The 21,262-nt window shown below is 47.1% G+C and overlaps 1 protein-coding gene across 2 annotated transcripts in view; it reads left to right on the forward strand.

Moving 5' to 3' along the window:
* The window catches only part of SFMBT1 (Scm like with four mbt domains 1), a 102,735-nt gene that overhangs the window by 14,031 nt on the left and 67,442 nt on the right, over positions 1-21,262 (forward strand). The window contains exon 2 of one of the 2 annotated variants that reach the window (XM_084531123.1): positions 3,696-3,787. The gene's annotated coding sequence lies outside the window, so the exon portion shown is untranslated. Of the gene's footprint in view, positions 1-3,695; positions 3,788-12,322; positions 12,411-21,262 lie in introns of those variants that run through there. The other variant, XM_084531122.1, reaches the window with a different exon arrangement.

Below are 21,262 nucleotides of genomic sequence, written 5' to 3' on the forward strand. Positions count from 1 at the left end.
TGTAGAATGTGTATCTTTTTATTAGAACAGGAAGAAATGTCTGACAATATAATACTGCTTCATTTCATAATTTGCTGTAGGATGAGAATGGGATTTCAGAGCTGTTGATGTTTTAATCTCATGTTTCTTTGTCCCAAGTACAAGCAGCATACATAACAATGTTGTACATACAAAGAATGTAAGTTACACAGATTTAGTTCATCAATGGCTCTGTCATATTTGTACCACATGCTAAAGGTGGGGGAGGGTTTATGCCCAGCTCTGTATGATCAAGAGCTTGCTTTTAATTTAGTGAGTCGTCTCTGGAACATCCTGATAACAAAACATGGCTTCAGATTCCTGAGATAACATTGAGTGCCAATTGCACATCAGAGAGAAAATAACTTGGCTTGCAATAGCCTAGATTGATCCACGAAGTAAGAGGTTATAAACTGTAATGGAAGTGCTGACACAACCAAATGAGATAATACACTCCAGTACAGCTATCAGCGCAGATGGAACATGCAGCTCTGAAGTGTCTCGATGTGGCCTGACCACTCGTGCTGGAGTACAGCTATCAACACGGGGGAATTGAGGTGATGCATGAGAGCTCGGTGGGTCTGGGTGCTCTCCCTCTTGGGGGTTTGGCACCCTCTGCTGTCTGGTTTTTGAACCAAAATAAAATCAAATCAGACTATACAACGGACATAAAACAGCAACGAAATCTGTTAAATCAGCTATTTTGTAATAAACCCTGCACGCTCTTTCTTGCTGCAGCAAAGTGTGAATGTTTTAAATGTGTGTGTGTATCTTTTCCTAGTTTTACAATGCTGATTGCATTGACTCTTTCTCATAAATAAGGTGACCAAGTAAGTCTTGCCTCCTAGTCCCACCATAAGACTTCCCAACTGTTTACGTTGAATGCAAACAAAGCACAAGGCTCTGGTCCAGGAGTGGTCTCTGATGAGGCTAGGGCATAGAGGGGTTTGTAGTGCCTCAGCAGGGTCTCTATGCAATCATCACAGAGCTAAAACAACACAGCCACAGTGGATGTACAGTAGAAGCAAGTGGGTTCATGCCTAACATCTGGCATGACTGTTCTTGCTATACGAGCATCTTGTGCTGCAGCTGATAGCACTGAAAACTGAGTAGGGCACCTTATGCATGTTTAAGCTATTTAGCTAAATGTTTATTCACTCTGGTGTTTTTTTTTTTGTTTGTTTGTTTTATTTTAAACAATTAGCAAATGCTCTCCCTGACAGTGAGGCACACAACTTCACTTTTGTAATAGGAAAACAGGGGGAACCTACATTGAGGGGAATTTAAACCTGAGAACCCTGGAAAAGCAGGAAGCCCTGCGCTGTTATACAACTACCTCTATGGAATAGCTCCTATATCTGACTGACAAGATGAAAAATACTCCATAGAGTAGGTATTGCAGCCCACAGGAAACAGCCTTTGTTTACTGTTTATGTATTTCACTTTTTGGATATGCACTTGTATGTTACATTAAGGATAAACATGAGTTTATCAACTAAATCTTCAGCACACAGAGTGCCAGTCTTCCTTCCCTGAACAGGAAACCAAGGCTGTCATTTCCAGTAGATGTCCTTCAGTGGCTTCAGTTATGAAATGGCTTCAATTATATTTTATCAGTTTTCATTTATCAATGGCTTCAATTATGAAATCAATGTTGACTTAATGAAAGTAGGACAAAGTACCCTTCTTCTGAGGGTACGGAAAGAGTTAGGTCCTGACAGACACTGCTTCGTGCCTTCTTGGGTCAGTTGAGTATCGTTCCTCTGGCACTAAGTCTGGAGTGCAAAGATAAAGATGTAGACATGTGTCTATGCGGTGTAGATGTATGTCTATGCAGGGCACATTGTGCAGCACTTTTCATGCATGCAGGGACAGCAACAACTTCCCCTGAGTGTCCTGGAGCTGTGTGTTTCTCAGGGTACTGGATTCAAGTGTGGTTTGAGAGCGGCTGCGCTCTGCAGGAGCTGGCTGCCTCTGCCTCAGCCTGATAATCCCACCATATTCCTAGGGAAAAATAACTTGAGAAATGCAGCTATAGGGTAAATTTTCACTTGTTTCTATTACATTTCACTTCGCTCCAGCAGTCTTCACTCTAAATGGATTTACTGGTCAACAGTTTTTCTTCTCCATACCCACTCTGCTTCTCATGTCTTCCCAGACCTGGGAGAATAGCTAGGGATGCAACATGCTCAGACTTTTTTGTATTGTAAGCAGAAGAAAATACACTGATTCTAATAAATTCCACTTTTGGAAATAGCTTTGGTTTTCTGTTACAACAACCATGATCATCTAAACAGACTGCAGCTCTTCACGTTCAGTCTCAATAGAAAAGAAAATGGAGGTAGTGCAGAAGGCAGCACTGACTATTTGCATGTAGTCTTTGAAAACAGCGCATCAGATAGTGCTGACTGAAAACCAGCTTTATATTAGGCTCTTGCTGCAAATGTTGTGTGCAAATCAGAGAACAAAAACATGACCTTGTGGAAAAACAACCCTCAGTCGAGTGCATATCTGAAAAAGGATAAGAAACTGTGTTTGTTTTTTTTGTTGTTGTTGTTGTTGCTCTTTTGTTTGGTTGGTTTTTGTTTTTGTTGATATTTTTTAAATGATGCAAAATAAGATAGAAACCTGAGTGGTGGGAAAAAGCTGAATAAAAACCAGAATCCTTATTTGAGATCTCCAGTGAGTGGAAGCCATAGTACCCAGTGCTGTCTGCTCACGGGGCAGCCTTTTGCTGAGCTATATATTCAACCACAGATTGTTTTCCCCAAGCATCAACCAAGACGTTGTTTTTATTGATTTATTTTGCTAACTTCCCACTGCAGTGATAAGATGACAAAAGAACCACCTGTGGGTATCCTAATATATCTAATGCCAGCAGATTTTCAGGTTGAATACAAACAATATATCTTTCTAGGAACAAAGAGGAAACCACGAGGTAAGTTAATTTGGGAAACTAAAGAGCATGATTTAGGAATATTGGGTTTGTTAGAATGAATCAGGCTGGCCCTGGTTCACTATCCTCTCCAGAGATGGTTCCTAATGGATGGCATGCAAGATGACAAAATAAGCCCCCAAATCGTTCAATGACACTTGAAGGGAAGGGCCTGCTTTCTGACTCTGTAGCACTAGTTGTGCTACACCAAAAGCATGAGATCTGATTCTCACTGTACTACACATCTGACAAACACTCCAGAAATTAGGTGCGTTTCTTAAAGAACACAGATGTAAGGCTGTGCTGATCACTGCATCTACTGTGGGATGCTCCCTGTAGGTCTTAGGTTTATTCCCTATGGCAGCACAATTATATTTGTTGTACAATTTCCAGTTAAATTAAGATAGAAAATAAACATATAAACCTGTTCAGTTGCTTAATATATTTGCATGCCATGGCTAAAACAGTAGCTAGTCAAAGAAGGTGTAGAGTCTAGCCCACTAGGAAACCAAGTTCTCTCTCTCCGCAGTACTTCCAATGGGTTTTGCTGTCTCCTCACTTCCATAAACAGGCTAAACTTGTCTTCATACAAGTGTGTATGGAACCCTTGTGCTAACATAAGGTTTCTCAGTTCTCATCCACTTCAAGACAGTAATTTTAGACTCTTTTGGGCTTTCTGCTAATAAAAGCATCCAGAGTAACACGCACCTGCAACTGTATTACTCTGTTTTCCCCTAACCAGGTACAGCATGTGCTGCAGCTGAGGTTCCCTACAAGTGCTGCTCTGCTGTTGTATCTCAGCCCTGACCCATTCTCAGAGGTGCATCCGAAGAGGTTAGTTTATTCGTGGTAGGAATTTCAACCCCTGGTTTCTACTTCTTATTTCTGTGCCTAAATTTTGACTCTGACCTCAGAGTCATTTTGCTTAGATCTTAGATTTTTGCTGATGAAGCTGCAAGATGATATACACGTAAGCCCTGCTGTTCATGTATCTTAAGAATGCAGTTTGGCGTGGTCTGGCAAATTATCTAATATACTTGTTTAGATTGCTTGAAGGAACATAAATAAAGCCTCCATGTATCTGCTTTAATCTATGCCCCTCAAACCCCAAATAATACTGGTACTGGTTGCCTGTGGAGAGTCAAGGCAGTAAACACACAAATACCAACTTTGGACCTGCACCTTTCTCAGTCTCAGGACAAAAAATCAAATTGAAGGGAAGATATAAGAGCTCGAGAGATGTTTCAAAGGAAGACAATAAAAGAGAAAAGCTAGAAACTGACACTCACCAATAACAGGATTCTTAAAACCTCAAATTCGATAAACCCACAAACCAAAAGAAATTAAGCAGCCTTTGCTGCTTCAATGTCGGCATGCTATGGGATTTTAACAAGATTCATAGGTATTAAAAAGTAATGGCATAAATTGGTTATTTAAAGTCACTATTGATTTGTTGCCAGATTCTGCATATCAACAATTGCACTTGAGTGACCATTTACTTTGCTCAGAAATAAATATTCCTGCTCAGCTGCGTGTGCTAGTTGGAAGAGAATCAGTTTTCACCACTGGCAAAGGGACAGGTTGTTATCTCAAGCCACATGGTTCATTGATTTATCAGTGGCGGTGTAAATACAGAAATTTATAGGGATGCTGTCACAATCATTTATTTAAAAGCTTTTTTTTTTTTTTTTTTTTGAAGAAGAAGGATGATAGTGGATTCCCAGGTAAGAATGTGAGAGGCTTTCTGAGTATTTGGACTTATTAGTTGGTTGAGGTAAATTATCTCCATTTGATGTTTCTGGCTGGCAGAGTTAATTTATTTGTACAAAAGTATTTAATGATGCAGAGAGATTGTTATTGGTGGTTTAATTATTGTTTTGATCAGAGCTTCTGTATGGGTGGTAGTACGCCTAATAAGATAATCATACTTTTTCATCTGGTAATGAGTCTTTGGAGTATTCCCAGCACAGTTTTAAGTCTTAGTTGTTTTCCCGCTCTTGGTTTAATTTCTCTGTTTCATTTGGCTTGTATAATGAGACTAGATGTGCTGCTTTACTGCTGTTTATAATCTGTTTTCTTAATCTGGTCTTCTGTGCTCAGGCAGGACTGATCAGGATTTTCTAAAACTACATAAACGTCTAATTTGAGGGAAAAATTGATTTGCCCTTGTATTGAAACAAATAAACTGGGTATTTGTTCTTAGGTAAATGACAGTATTGCTTTTGCATAATCTTGTTGTGGTATCTAAACTGTACTTATAAAAAGCATGTTGCCTGCCCCTTTTTTCCATTCACATCTCTTAAAAAAACACGTTTCCGCTGTCTCCTTGCAAATGCTAATTACCATTGGCAAGATTATATATTCAAATTCAGCAAAATACCGACAATGCAGTCAGTATCCTGTAGTTAATCTTAGCAATTGTATGCACCAACTGAAGGAAAGGGATCTTCAGTATTCGGTGTCAATGGTAACTATCTTGCAGATGAGTTGACTTGTAATTGAAGCTGGAAAGTGCTCAAAAATGTTAGGAGAACCATAAACCAGCAAAGTTAGTGTCACATGGAAGGACTCTGCTTTTCTACAGAGGTGCATATTCCAGTTGTTGCAGTGTCTTGTGTGTTGAGTACTTATATACTCCACTTTTCTCTATTCTGTGACTATACTTGCTTTTCTTCTATATAATTTTTTAGTCTGAGCTTATAGGGCCTGAATTTTACTTGCTTTGAAGTCAATGTTGTTTCTGCTGTGGTGGTGTATATGCAGAGATGGCCCACACTGCAGAAACGTGAGGCACACGAAGAAGCACATGGCATCTGAATATTGATGCATGCTGCCTGCCAGGTAATTACTACAAAAATTGTACCAGGAGCTAGGAAATTCCTCCTTCTCGTCTGGAATATTCTCATCCTCTTGGTGCTGTTAAAAAAGAAATGTAAACACTGACAGAGAATGCAATCCTTCCATTTGTGCTAATATCACATGATAACTGAACACCTCACAGAAATTGGAGGAGTCATAAACCTTGTAGAAGTCCAAAGTGAACACCACACGGTGAAATCTCACCCTGCATAATCAATTTGTAATTAAAAATAAGAAAGCAAACTCAAGGACTTAAAGAGAAATGCAATCTGATTGTAATATTAGAATCTAAATCTATCCAGCCACTCCAGGAAGCCTGACCTGGTTATTTAAACCATTTTACCCTTTCACAGATAAAATGAAACAAATCTTTTCCACAACTTAATATTCTTCCAGCAAAAAGCTAATATTTTCCTAAGCACTCATGAACTTTAGTTTCATGTGAGTACATTTCTTCTAGTGCGAGAGCAGCACAGCCTTAACCATGTCTTATGGATGACTGATGGAGTGGTCAAACGAAGCTGCCTGATGCCAGTGGCTATTCTTCATCAGTTTTTAATGCTTCACACTAGCTTAATTTACGGCACTGCCACCAACCCTAATCTGCACATACACGGTTTGTGCTGTTGTGTCCAAGAACATCTTTGCATCTCCTACTGCAGTCGCTCAGTGTTTTGTAGGAATTCACACTTCTATTAGATAATTGGCAGCACTGTTATAGAGAGCTTAATACAGCAACAGCACTGGCGCAGCAGTCCATGTGCAGCACTTGGGTGATGCATCCAGCTCCTTACTTGTACAACTTCAAAAGCGTCAGCTGAAATTGCAGAAGAATATTTTGCCTTTGACCAGAAACAAATCTGACTGCTTGTTGGCACGCAGCCAATGTGTGAAGCAAGCAACTGGAAGAGGTTCCTCCTGCACAGGAGCTGCGCAGCAGTCCTGCACCAGCAATGTGCAGTAAGCATTGCAAGGGCTTGGGGATTGGAACAACCTACAGCAGCAGGATTCCCCTCAGTGCCAGGGGAAGTGCTCCCGGTCTGGGGTTACATGCGGAGCAGGAGATGACTTTTCTTTAGGTCCGTGTTAGGATCTCTTTGGGAATGCTTTGTGTTGTTTTTTTTTTGTTTGTTTTTTTTTTTTTACCTGATGGTGTGTTTCACTTGTGCCCTCTCAGAGAGCTTCCAGAGGCAGCAGGTGAGAGGAGGCCTGCTAGCATTCTGGAGATTAACAAGAAGGGACTGCAAGGAACTAGAGTGGAAGAATAGGGCTTGCTGTAGCTTCTTGTATTTTATCAGGTATCACAGACCTGCAGAGTTAGAAATAATTTCCTGGAGAAAGTTTATCAGCCACATCTGCCTGCAAGTAGCTTGGGGAAATCTGCAAGGTTACCTAAAATTTCTTCTCCCCAAAGCTCCCAGGCTTTAGCCCAAGATCTTTTTCCTTCTCCTTTGTGACCTGTACAGCATATCCCACACCTAAAAAGTCTTCAATTATGGAAACAATGTGAAAAAGTGGCAACTATCCTCATACCCAACGGAGGAAGCATGAGGAGCACTTACCATGGGGAAGGTGCAAGATGGCATGGCACTGCTTTTCTATGGGTAGGATCTCATAATAGGGGCAACATTTTGGCATTGTAATAAACCTTCCAAAGATAGCTTCTGCTGGTAGACTGGACGGAAAGAATATTTTTGCATTCCCCTTTGCAGAATAGCTGTTATGCTATGTGAAAGCTTACGTGCTTTTATCTCCAGCCATGTGCAGGGGGGCTTCAAAAAGGAGCAGGATTCCAGTTCTGACACGCTGGACTCTCTTAAGGCTCAGCTTTAGGCTTGTATCACTTCCTAAGTGACTTATTTCCTTTATGGGTAAAGGGTTAAGCTTTCTACCATTATTCAAGCTAGTCTAAATAGACTAAACAAAGGGGAAGGGAAAATTATTTATGTGAAAAATGAGCAGCATCATGGCAGGTAACAGCCAGGTTTCTTTCAGGAACTTGTTTTCCGTAACATATTGAAAATGGATCTGTAGTGTTAAAACAAACAAAAACCCAAGTGAGGTGGAATGGATATTAATATGAAGTAATTAAAATTGGGAGTGTAGAGGTCAGATGAAATGAGAAGGAAGCAAAAACATAGATGGAAAAAGCAGCCAAGCATACAAGGGCATGCCTCGAAGCTGAACTGGAGAGAAGGTAGAAGGTGGGGTCCCGTGCTGCAGGGACCAGGTTACAGATGCTTTCTGCTGCTGCCAGGTGGGCATCTGACCAAAGACCGTGTAGCCTTTTTTACTGCTGATATAAAATGACTGATAAGGGAGCTGCATGTGCCCTGAAACCTTGTTGTCCTGAGTCTGGAGTTTGTTACACCAGAAAGCAGTTAGGTGGGGAAGCAAAGGAACAGATCAAAGGCCTTGGATCTCAGCTTCTTCTTCCTTCCTACAATTGAACCTGATCGGGCATATCTACATGCCAATGAAATGCCTTTAAAAGAGAGCTGTCTTGAAGATCTGAAGCAAAGGAAAATGCTGCCTCAATAACCATTAACATCCCCAGTGTCCACAGCATAAGCTGTGAGCATCTGGTACCTGCTGCTGACTGGGGGAGCATCTTTTGCCAGGCCACTGAAGGAGGAGGACAGTCTGAGTTGCACTTAGCCCTGTGCGCCATCGGCATGCTTCCGCAACAGCAAACGGAGGAGTCCCAGTGGCTTTTCCCTTGCGTCTGTGCTATGGTTCCTCTGGGGATGAACAGATTGTCTGTCACAGGGCTGTCAGCTGAGCCTCTCACCAATTTTAACACCGACATAATTTTCAGACTCTATAAAGTCTGAAAACAGGAAGAGCAAAGCAGAAGTCCAGGGATGTCACTCAGTGACCCACAGAAGGTTATCTTCTGGGTTAGAATTCGTCTGGTTCATTGACCACAGAAATAGCAACTGCAAATACTTCAGTTCCAGAAACGTATGTCTCTGGTTATTACCCCAGAAGTACTCTCTGTATGTTGATGCCCATGGGAACAGTGGAGAGCAATGAATATTAAAAAGTCTGTGGCAATTTTTGTTCTCTAGCACGGCAGTAAAGTTCTGTATATTTTGGAATAAGACATGCAGTTCTAAGTTAACAGCTAAACACCTTCAGCAGCATTTGCAGAAAAAGTCCCTACACTTTGGGAAAACATAATGAACGCAAACAATTGTGTCGAGCTCTGTGTGGAGTAGAAGGCTCAGGTAACAGGGCTTTGTCTCAGCTCCCCTTTGGGCATCCTGGGCCGTGCTGATTTGCCCTGTGGCTCTTGGTATGCCCCTGCATTTGGTTTCCTTCCCAAACACTTACTTTTACCCCATTAAGGGCTGGCAATGCAGGCAAGGATCATGAGGGGACCCAGGATTTCAGAAGCACTTTTGCCTTCCCCTTTAAGATACAAATAGGAATTCCACTAAGACCAGCATATGGCACTCACGTGCGTACTCACGTAGGCTCTGTCTCACAATCTTTACCCAAGCAAATCTTCCATTAAACTACAGGTAGAGACAAAGAGTTGTAACCGACTTGTAGCTAATATGAATTTACATAGCAAACAATTGTCTCTGGGTTTCGCTTTCGCAGACACTCACGATGTTCCTGTAACTGAATTGTTCCCATTCAGTGGATGGGAATGCTCAGCTACGTTTGGGATACATTTGAGTACAGACACAGGACAGCAAAAACCCAGCGGTCCTATTCTTAGCGCAGGGAGGTACGGCTTGAGCCTGCTGTCTGCACACTCAGATAGCTCATTGTAGTCAGAGGGTCTTCTTGGCCCTTGCAGTCTCTAGGAGTGTGGTCCTAATTCATGTATCAAAACAAAACCCAGCTGAATGTTTCTCTGAACAGAGCAGAAACAGAAACCCCTGCTTAGGCAGCAGCTGGCTGACACTCCTGATACTGATAGTCTAATGCTGCTCACACAGATTGAAAACTTTATGTCAAAAAGGGTTTCCTTTAATGTTAGGAAACAACAGTAGGAAAAGGCAGTGTGCTGCTAACAAGGTGTGTGACTTTACTGGCTCAGGTACTGAGGGTTTAGAGAAAATTTAGAATCCCTCTTTAACCACTTAATACAAACAAGAAAAATAAGTTTTTAGCAATTAGGAAGCTGATGATCCTTGAAGACGTGTGAAGTGCACGAAGTGTTCAGGTTTACCTTTGTTGTAGAAATGGTGTATCCCAGTCTGCAGCAAAACCAAAACAAGTGCCAAGCAAAGGAAAAGGCTGTGGGAAAACAGCCGAACCATGGTGGTTCTTGGAGATCCGCCTGTTGCCAAAGAGGTAGCATTGGTTCAAGAATGGGGCATACTCAGGAACGTGGGTAACGTGTGCTGGGGAGTCTGCTGCAGGCTTGGACCAGGCTGCTGGGGGCACTTCTGCATTTCTGACATGGCAAAAGGTGTGGATGGGTTGCACAGAGAGTGAGTGAGCTGCAGGGGAAGAGGGGAGGCTTCTGAGGAGGCTGATGCTAAACAAGCTTAAAACAGTTTTTAAGGATGCCAGTTTTTAAGGCATGGCATCATCTTAAACAGTGCTAGCACAATTGCTGAAGATAATCTATTGCGTGGAGAACCAGAAATGGGATGGAATATAATAGCAAGAAGTCATGCACTTAAAGATTAATTAGAATAACTGCGAGTATGCTTGGAGGTTCATCAACTGTGAGATTACGAGGAGAGGAGTGCGGGTATGTTATCGGTTGTAGGATAACTAAGATGCCACTGTAATGCGGTCTTAAAAATGCTAATGTATTCCGGGATGCATTGAGTGAGGTGTTTTCAGTAGACGGCGAGGTATTAATATCACTGTGCGAGGCAGTTGTTAAGACCTTGTTTAGAGCAGTGCACGCAGGGCAGAAGGTATAGAGGACACTGGAAGAATGGAAAACGTATTTAGAGAGAAGATTAAAAACACAGCCGAAAGGTTGAGGGATGATGATCTAATTGCTATTTAGAGGGACATTTTAGGTAAATATCAGAGGCACGGAATTATCATGTAATGTGAAGGGTAATACCGGTAAAGATCAAATGGCTATAAATCGGCACCGAATACATTTAGGGTGGAAATTAGAAACTTCCTCGATCGTCCCAAGAGCGGCTGCCAGCAAAGCCCTGCAGATGAAGGCGGCCGGGGGGGGGGGGCAGGGACACGGCGCTGGGCGCCGAGCGCTGGCCCTGCCCCAGGGGCTCCCGCGGAGCGCGCCGCGGGCTGCGAGCGGGTCGGGGCTCCGCTCACCCCCGGAGGCTGCTCCCAGCTCCCGCCGTGCCTTTCCACCTCCTCCCGGTTTTTCCGAAGGACTCCGAGCTGCACCAAGCCGGGGCTGGCCGGCCGGAGGAGGTCGTGAGCGCTCCCGGGGCCGGCAGCAGCAGGCGGCACGGAGCGGCGGCGGGCAGCGGCTGAGCCCCGCGGCCGTGCCCTGCCCACGCTGCCCGCTCCTCTCGGCAGCCCTTCCCCTCCCCCGGGGCGCGCACCGCAGCCTCCTCCCCGGGATCACCGGAGCGCTCCGGGGGCCGGGAACTTCGCGGCGCTTCCCCGCACCCGTCCCGCTACCCCGCTCCCCGCTCCCCGGGCGCGGCGCGGGCCACACCTGCCCGGCGCGGCTCGGCGGGGCCGGGAGCGGGGCTCCCTCCGGCGGCACGGCGAGGCCCCCCTCTAGCGGACGGCCCGGGGCCGGGGCTCCGTTGCTCCGCTGCCGGGCGGGGAGCGGCGCGTTGGGGCCGGACGGCGGCGGCGGGGCCGCGCCGAGCTCCTGCGCGCTCCGCTCCGCTCCGCCCGGGGTGCCAGCAACTGGTGGCCGGCACCGTGCGGGGCACGGCACCCGCACCGGGAGGCACCCGCAGCGGGCGGCCCCCAGCCCGAGCCGGCGGCGCGTCCCTTTCGCCGCTCCGCTCCTCTCCGCTCCCGCCGCCGCCGGGCTCGGCCCCGCCGCTCCTTCCCCCGCCGTCTCCAGCCCGCTGCGCGGCTCCCGGCCGGCGGAGCGGCGCCGCACACGCAGGGCGCTTCCTTTTTCTTTCGCTTCGCTTCGCCCGGCCGGGCGGCGGGGGCAGCGGGGCTCCGCCGGCAGCGAGAGCCGAGGCCCGCTCGGCCCCGCAGGGGGGCCCCGGCCGGGGGCGGGCCGGAGCTGGAACCGGCGCCGCGCATCCCCGGAGCGCCCCTGCCCGCCGCCGGGCTGCGCCCCTGCCCCGAGCGGGGCCCGCTACCGGCGGCCGAGCCCTCGCCCGGCCCCGGCGCGGCGGGAGCAGGTGGCCGGGGGCAGGAGCCCGGGGCGGCGCGGCGGGGGCGGGGCCGGCGGGGAGCCCCGCGGGGCCGGGCGGGGAGCGGGGCTCGGCGGGACGGGAGAAGGGAGGAGGAGGGGGGGGGGCGGGAGGGGCCGGCGGGGACCGGAGCGCCCGAAAAGCCGGGAGGGGAGGGGAGGGCGGAGGGGCGGCGGGGGGGTGGGGGGGGGAACGGGGGGAGCAGCGGCGGGCGCATGCGCCGTGCCGGCCGTGCCATATTGGAATGAGGCGGTGAGCGGAGCGCCGGGAGCCCGAGCCCGGGGAGCGGCGGGGGCTGGAAAAACTCCCCGCAGGTGAGGCGGGGGGCGGCGGAGGGCGGCCTCGGGCGGAGCGGGCCCGGGCGCAGCTGCTGGCGGCGTTTTGCCGGCGGGGCGCGGGGCCCCCGGGGTTTTTCCGGGCTCCCGAAGTTTGGATGCGGAGGGGGAGAGAAAAAAAAAAAAAAAAAAGAGGAAAAAAAAAAAAAAAAGGCGGCGAAGGAGGAGGAGGAGGAGGAGGAGGAGGAGGGGAAGAGGGGGGAAGAGGCAGGCGGGAGCGCGCCGGGGCGCGATGCGCGGGGCCGCCTCCCCGCCGCGCAAGTGCCCGCGCGCAACTCTGCGCGCTCCCGCGGGGGCCCGCGGCGCGCCCGGCCCGAAGTTGCCCTCCCGGGCGGCCCCGCGGGAACTTGGCGGCCCCGGCTTGGGGGGGCGAGCTCCCCCCTCCCAAAATGGCGGTGGGAGGGGACCTTCAAACCCCGCACCGCCCGCACCGCCCCGCGCCCTGCCCTGCCCTGCCCTGCCCCGCTCGGCGCGTCCCGCCCGCGGCTCCGCTCCTCGCTCCCCGCTCCCCGTCCGGCGGCCGCGCAGCGCTCGCTCGGGCCGGGCCGGGCCGGGCCGGGCAGGGCGGAGGGGGGGGCGGGCGCCGCCCCCGCACCGCACCCGCGGCTCTCCCGCAGCGCCTGCGCTGCCGCGGGGCCGGCATTGTGTGCGCGCCGCGCCCGGCGGCTCCTCGGCCGGCCCCGCAGCCTTTGTCTCCCGCGGAGCCGCTGCCCGCCGCCGCCGCACCTGAGGGGCGGCCGCCGGCGACGCCGCCGGGGCGACCGCCGAGGTCCCGGGGCCGGCCGGGGGCTCCCGGGGCGGGAGCGGCGCTGGGCGGCGGCGGGATGCCCGCCCGGCGGCACCCGGCAAGTTTCCGTCCGCGGCTCCTGCAAACTTGTCACCGAGGCTTCTCCCTCCTCCCCCCCCCGGGCGCGGTGGAAAGAATGAAAGGAGAAGGAAAACGCCGCGGGCAGCGGGCGGTGAATTCCCAACTCCGCTCCCCGTTAGGGTTCCGCCAGGCCCTCTCGCTTCTTTGGAAATAGGCCAGCGCCGCCTGGTTCACGGGCACGCACGTGTGCGTTAGCAGAGCAATTAGAGCTCCTCGCAGAAACTTGTTGCCGTTATAAAATGGCTTTGCACGGTAACCTTTACGCCTGACGGCTTTACCCGCTCCCACGGTAGAATCGGGGCGGGAGAGGTTTCGAAGCAAGAAGGCCTACCTGCCTGCCTGCCCACCTACCTGGCTGGCTCCTCGCCGCTCCCTCCTGCTCATGAGCTGGCTGCTGTCAGCAGCCCGGGAGGTTACCGGAGAAAACCTTCCCGGTGGGCAGAAGGGAAGGTCCACCGGGCAAAAGTCATGCTGGAGAAACGGAGCACCTCTCTTGTAACTTCAGAAATACCCGCGTTTTGCAACTCAGGGGTCACAGCAGATGTGGACTGATCAGAAAGATCTGATCTGTACGAGGAAAAAGTTGTCAGTGGGGAATGAACATGGTGGTGCTGGAGCGGGGGCTGTAACTTGCAGCACCCAGCAGGACAGAGTCCTGTGCTGGCTAAGGTCTGTGATTACTGCTTCAAAACAGCCAGCTTTCAGGGCCGAGTAAATCAATGATACGACAAAAATATATCAGCCAACTGTGGAAGAATGTGGGTTTCCTGTGTGGTGGTTATTGCAAGCATGGATTTTACAATTAAAAAAAGAGTAAGAAGGCATCTATCTATCTAAAGGATCATCTGTAGGAAGAAGACTTAGTGGGCTTCCTGCCTTCAGTTCAGCCATTTCCTCTTTTACTTTTGCTTTGCAAATTGTTGCTGTGATTGAAGGCTGAAGAGAATGAAATCTGGTTCTTCCCACAACCATTAGTAATGGGAAAACAGTAGCTGGGCAAGCCAGACAACTGAACAAAACCAAGAGACCTCACTTTACCCTTTTTGTCAGTAGTACTTAAGGCTGAACATGGAAGAGTTGGGAGAACGGCTTGGCTCATGTCTGCCTCCCTTTTTGGCTGGGCGCTTGCTTTGGGAGAATTGGGCAGCCCCTTGGGTCAAAGCTGGCACACACATTATCCACGGGAGGCGGCAGCGCGAGATAGGTAGCTGAGGCACAGTGGCAGACCATAGCGATTATTGATCTGCACGGCTTTTCCTTTGCAGTTTTTTTCCCCTCCACTATTAATTTGCTAGTATGGAATTAACTTACCTGATTCTTTTACCTGGGAAATTTCCTGAGCAATTGCTGTGGGGGAGAGAAAGGTGGGTCAAGTGTAAGACTCACACGGTTTGCGTGCTGGGATCTTTAAATTCTGAACCTCTTCCACTGTCTTGTGGTGAAGATGTTAAGGAATACTGCAAAAACATCTGTGCCATAGCATGTTTCGGTACCAGGTTCTACCTTATGTAAGGGTTTTTCTGTGGGCGTTGTTCCACAGCAGACCTGTGACAGCTCCAGAGCTAACCCTTTGTCATGTGTACTTTTTGAATGCACTCTATTTATTTTAGCAAGTCACTCGAAGATCATTACCATGCTTCCTTTTGCAAGGTCTGGCCATGGCATGGTGCTGCAGACATCAGCGCAGTCACTTCATGCTGGCCGGACTTCAGTAATTGTGTTCGAGTGGTGCACTTCAGACACCTGGCAGCTTAATTACACGAACACATTGACAGCGAACTGACTCCTGCTAAATTCACTAACACGCCTTTTAAGTGCAGGACAAATTGAAACCTGGGAGGTATTTAGTGAGGGATGTTCTGGGGAGAGAGCTTTCAATACCTGAAAGCACAGGTTTTGTACTACACACCTTGTCCCTGCGTTAACGTGGTAGTCCTGGCATTACAGAATACATGTAGTCTCGGGATTTGGTTTCTTGAACTTTTAAATATCCAGTCCTGCTTCTTGTGGATTGATTAGCGACTGAAAACCACGTAGCCTACGTAGTTACAAATGCTCTCTGGAACTACAGCACCTCTCTTTGGCGGTGTCCATCAGAGGCACCCCGCTCGATGTTCAGCAGGCAGAGTGCGTCGCCTCTGCCTTGGCAGCTTCGCGCGGTGATGCGTTGCCGCTGGTAGTGGAGCTGGCTTCGTGCCCATTTCCTGCTGCCTTTGGGACATGGTGTTCAGTTTTGGGGTCATAGGTTTAGATTGGAGGTGGGTGTTGTTTCCCTCTAAAGTTTTTTTTTTTTTTTTTTTTTTTTTTTTCCCAAGATTGTTGTCTCGTTTGAAAAGTCAGAAGATGGAGTAATGTGGGGATGAGGGGGGAGAGTTGATTTTTTGTTGTTGTTGTTTTTATACAAATGCTTGCTGAAATTGTGCTGAAGGGGAATGTTGTGTTAATATGCAAGATCCTGAAAGGGAAATGCAGCAGTTTGCATTCTCTAAATGTAGCAAAAATTGAAAATGAAAGTAAAATTTTATTCTAATTATATATTAATACCTTTTTACATTAAAAAAACTCATTAGTGTAATGGCATTTTTCATGTAATTATATATTTTGATGAACTTTAATCAATAATTCTTTCCACTGCTCAATTTTCTTTATATGGATAAAGCCTGTGAAAGAAGCATTAAGATGTTACTTATTGCTCATTTGATTTTAAAATGGTCTTGCTTCCTAGAGAACAGAATACTTTTGGGGGAAAAAAAAAAAGAAAAAAAAAAAAAGAAAGACTCAACGCCCATTAAGACACATACACGGTTACCTCTGTATCCATTCTGATTTTTCCTGCTTTTTCTTGGACTTGCTGACAACCATTATGGCTTGGTGGTGATGACAGGAGAGGTCTTTATTATTATTATTATATATATTTTTAATAACCTCATACCTTAGGGTGAGATTGTATTTCCGAAGTGTACTTACAGAGAGCTCGCCTGTAGGATTGAAGAACTGCAACAAGAATTCTACCCCGCATTATTACTAGGGCAAATCTTAGGGCAGTCAGTTGCCTGAGTACTTTCAGTGCTCCCTATTGGAAGGGCGGGCATCAGTTGAGGCTGGAACAAGATAGGCTGTGTATGAGCTGGGACTCTCCAGGTAACTTTGCACCTCTCTGGGCAGTTAGTGTATTTTAACTAGCACAAAGCTGCTTCGTAGTTACAGAGTCCTGGGTGAATGCTTTAAAACCACGCTGAAGACGGAAAGCGGTGAGAGTTGGGGGAGCTCCCTGCTCCATGTGCCGGGACACTGCTGCGTTATCACCCCGCACACCAGTGAGGAGCATTTTGCTGGGAACTGTGCAAACAAACGTGGCCCGTGAGCCACAGGACTAACGAAGCTCTGCTCCCAAAGACTCTTTCTTCTTCTGTTTCCCCCTCCTCTTTATCCTTTCTTAATTCGTTGGGATTCTCAGCAGTGTCTGTATTCATCTTTCTTTCACTGGAGACTGTGATGTATAGAGTTTCTTTTTCTTTTGAAAATAATCATTCTGGTACAACACTTGCAGTACTTCAATCTCACTGAAACCCCTGCCCCTCTGTCATATTTAGTTTACTGATTTTGATGAAGAGCCATGAGAGGGTAGGTAGAAAGTGGTACATGCAGGCACTTCAAATGACAAGGCTTGTTTCCTGGGGAAACCAGGTAAACAGTAGTGTTAAAACCCGGACTAAGAGGTTTTTGTGTTTGCAGTAAAACTGTTGTCTCTTCTGGGGATGCATTTCTGCTCTTCCAGGTTCTCTTTTTTTATAATCCAGAACAGTCTTAAATGGCAATAACATCTTGCTGCACAGATGACTGCTGGTAAACAGCTCTTGACTACTAGGTTTTCCCTCCCTTAACGGGGGTGGGAGCCCAGCATGGTTTGCTTGGGCATTTTTCACCCATTAACAGTTGGCAACTGGACCCAGTTGCGGATGCTTACGGGTCAGGTGAGTTGCTAGTTATGGAGTTAATCAGAACAGTTTCTTGAGATTATGTGGACACTTTAAATGGGATTATTGTCCCGAGAGTCACCGCGAGGAGCAGCTTGCTGGTTTTCAAGGTCAATGTTTACACTGCTGTGGCACTTCATTTACAGTGGTTTATTTGCTGTTACACTCGAGGACACTCCTCGCTACAGAAATGATCTCTTTCTTCAAACAGATGAGTTGGGAAGGAGACTAGTGGAATTTGATGCTATTTAAAAATGATGTAGCTATTCAACCAGCTTTGAGATTCTCCGCGAGTACTGAGGAGAGGTAGAGGAGATGTGTCTTGGATTTTTTATTATTATTATTATTATTTAAAGAATAAATTCTGTGCAGGGCTGAGTGACCTCCTCTCCCATTTTGGCTGATTGAAGTCGAGAGCCCTCAGCATACCTTGAGAGGTTCTCTGTCTTGCGGAATTGGGTCATTGGATGAAAGTAATGGTGGTGGGGGGGAACCCTGCAGGGTTTCACTGTTTGTCACTTAATCTTTTTCAAGGATGTAAAGGACTGGAGCTGTGATATTGAAGTAGATATCAAGTGAATCGGAGAAGATGAACTCCATCTTGATGTATTTAGAGGCTGTAGTCTCTATTTCTTCTGGGGATGGGTGAGAGAAAGCCATAAATAGCACCTTCAGATTTGTCATTGTTTCCAGAAGAAGCCGATCAAGTCAGGAAGTGAATGCACTTCCCCTCTAATGCTGGTGTGCGCATTTATTACAAATGGCTCTGTGAGCCCTGTGGGTGTCTCGCCTCTCCGTACTGCAGTAGGTGATGCCCTGGCATTTGCTTCCTGTTTTTTGGTCTCTTGAATGCTGAGAATGTGTCTAAATGTAAGATTTTACCGTTTCTTTGGGATTTTTTTTTCTATCTGTAACTGGACTGAATGAAATACTTCTAGGAATCCCTGGCTCCTTAGAACTGTGATAACGTGCACGCACGTGCTGCTCTTGTGTGCTGTCTGCTCAATGCATGGGGAGCCATGGCCTCTGGTGTAAAGAGAAAAAAATCATCTTGAAATCATAAAATATATCTTAAATCTAAGGGATTTCAAGTTACAGAACACTGTAAAGTCTTGTCTGAAACTAGGGTGGTTTATTTCTAAGTGTCTTTCTCTCCTGTCAAGGCATATTTTCATGATGGGAGGCCACTGCTGGCCCCTGTGCCCATTGACATTGCCCTGAGAGTGAGGAGGTGGTGCTGCAAAAGCTGCGGAGGTGCCAGGTGGGACTGAAAAATGCCATTGGAGCTCAATGATACACACAGACAGGCTTTCTCTCATGTGGATTAGTATTTTTTTTTTTCCCTGTGTCTATGTCTAGTTCCAACTACTCCCCAGATCACGTGTTAAGTAGTAAACCAACCTAGCGGTGTTTTAATAGAAATGATGAGATCTGTCCGACACAATTCGTAAAGAAACAGGCAGGTGGAAAACGCCTGGCAGGCGGGCAGGGGGCAGGCATGGGGTGCTCTCCTGCAGCTGGGCCAGCGGAGCTCTCACATCACTCACATAACGCACATCCTAAAAGAGAACTTACTGAAGAAGGCAGTGGTTTATTCCAGGATTAATTCTGCTTGTTGCTGTTTAAAGTATTACTGTGAGAGTTAAACTAATGGCCCTAAGAAATAACGAAAGTGCAGGATCAGTCAGAAGCATTACATATATGGCACTAATTGGCCAACTGAACAGAACTAGTCAGCTCTTGTAAATGAACGTGACCATGGGCACAGGCGTATGAAAATCTCCCCTGCTTTCTGGGAAGTTTTCTCCCCTGTATTTGCAAAACAAGACTTGATCAAGTTAACAGCTCGGCTTCTCAGTCCAGTGGCTGAGAGGTTCTGGGGTGATCGTGTTATGGCTTCAGTTATTTGTCAAACTTCTTGCAGAGGTTTGAGGGGGGGGGGAGGAACTTAACTCTGAATTCCCACTGCTGTTGTGGCCAACTGTTACTCTTTGAACTTACTCTTGTGCAAACTGGAGCATGTATTTCTCACTCCTCTTAATGAAAACCAGTGTTTTTGGGGAAGTGGCTTGGCTGAGTACTTGAATCCAACATTTACTGTGAAAAGAAGCCAATTCTAGATAATTCCAGCCTAGCTGCAAGTGTAAAGGGGTTATGGCCAACAGTTGGTTCGTTTGGCTTTGTTTTCTCAACCAGTTCAGCTTCTTTAAGTAAGAGACAATGATTGGAAACTGAAAAAACAGGGAGGATTGCCTTTAATTCCTCCAGCCTGGGTACGGAATGGAGATGGGAACATAATAACTGAAAGGACAAGGTGACAAGAAAAAAAATCAACTTTTTTTAATTGCAATTGCTATTTCTTGATTTAAATCTTTATCTGTCTTAAATGGAAAACCAAAATACTGTTTTCTTTGTATCTGTTTCTAAGGGGCGAATGTTACTTAGTTAAGTAAAATAAAAGCACAGTTTTTGTTACTAATTGTTGTCCAATTTCCATCTAAATGCATCTTGACTTAAATTATAACTCTTAGTATTATCCAGGAAGAAATACAGAAATTACCTTTTTTATAGGAAATTGAGAATTTTATTCAAGTATTCAGGCTTAATCTTTTGCATTTCGACTTTGTTTCCGAACAGTGGTTGAATCTTACTGGGAACAATTTTTAGGTTCTTGAGAAATTGCAGCATTGCATAGTTTCATAGGCTTGTATTTAAAGCAATTCGTGCTTCAGAAATGCCTTTCTTTTGTGCTGTTACGTAGATGGTGGCATCAAAACATGCTTTGTCAGTCTTGATCATTCTTAGACGGGGATGTGAATGATATCTAATATAACAAAGCAATTAATGTAACAACTGCCTCTCAACTGCTGGAGACACCTTCATGGAAAACGAGCAGCACTGATGTTTCTAAGTAGGTGTCTTTTCATACAGCTGCGTTGTGCTGGTTGCAGTGGCCAGCCTGGGAGACTCTCGGAAACCAGCAGTGCATTTTGGGTTTCAAAGACTAGTGGTGTACGAATTCTTTATTTTCTGCTCAAAAGGGAGAGATCTCTTACCACAAGGCAAAAACTTGATTTCTGACAAACTGCTCAGCCAAATCCACTTTACTGTATTAAAATTACTAACCCTCCCGAGGTCCTGCCTGAGTAGTAGGGCTTGAAAGCAAAACAGCAACTTGCTAGCTGTCGGAGGGGGCTGAGGAGGCTCTCTGTGCTGTGGGAGGATGGGTGCCTTCAAGTCTAGCTGAAGTTGCGATGAACTTTTACGTTCAATTGCCACAGCGTGTCAGATCAGTAGGACACCAAGCCCCGTGTCTCACCTCAGAAACCTTCTGAAATGAGGATGAGAAGCAGTGAAGGGTCCTTCGTGCAGCTGGTGACGTGGGCGTGGAGCTGTGTAGGAACCAGCGGTTTGACCTGCTCGCTGTCAGTTGGTCTAATCCTTTCCGAATCCACAGCTTCCTGTGGTTATGAGTCTGCAGTTTAATGATGTACAGCGTGACAAGGTGCTGCAGTTTGTTTTCTGGTTCTTGTGGTAGGAGAAATAGTGAATAACCTTTCCTTATTCTTTTTTATATTAGTTATGATTTTACAGGGCTCTATTGTACCCTTCCTTAGGCGCTTTGTTGAGCCTGAAGAAGGAAATGGTTTTATTGTGCAGAAGGCACCGAAGCCTATTCATGGCTTGTGCGTGCGTAGCGCTGGACTGGGCAGGACCTCTCTTTCAGGCTGTGGGTATTGTCTGGCGTAGCTGTAAAACCAAACTGCACACAGATCTCGGTTAATATCTTAGTGCTGCAAGCCTCTGATCCTTTTCTTTGTGCATCTTCTAGTCGTGCTGTGGCTGTTTGGCACCAGGACTACGTGCTCTGTCAGGGTACAGGTGTGCTGGGGGTTTCCAGAATTGTAACACGAGGTTTTCTGGTTTCTTCTTCATTCCTCGGGGTTCTTAATGACTGTGGAACTGATGTTCTGAGGGAATTACTC

Source organism: Aythya ferina (assembly GCF_964211825.1).
Source record: "Aythya ferina genome assembly, chromosome: 10".
Taxonomy (NCBI): Eukaryota; Metazoa; Chordata; class Aves; order Anseriformes; family Anatidae; genus Aythya; species Aythya ferina.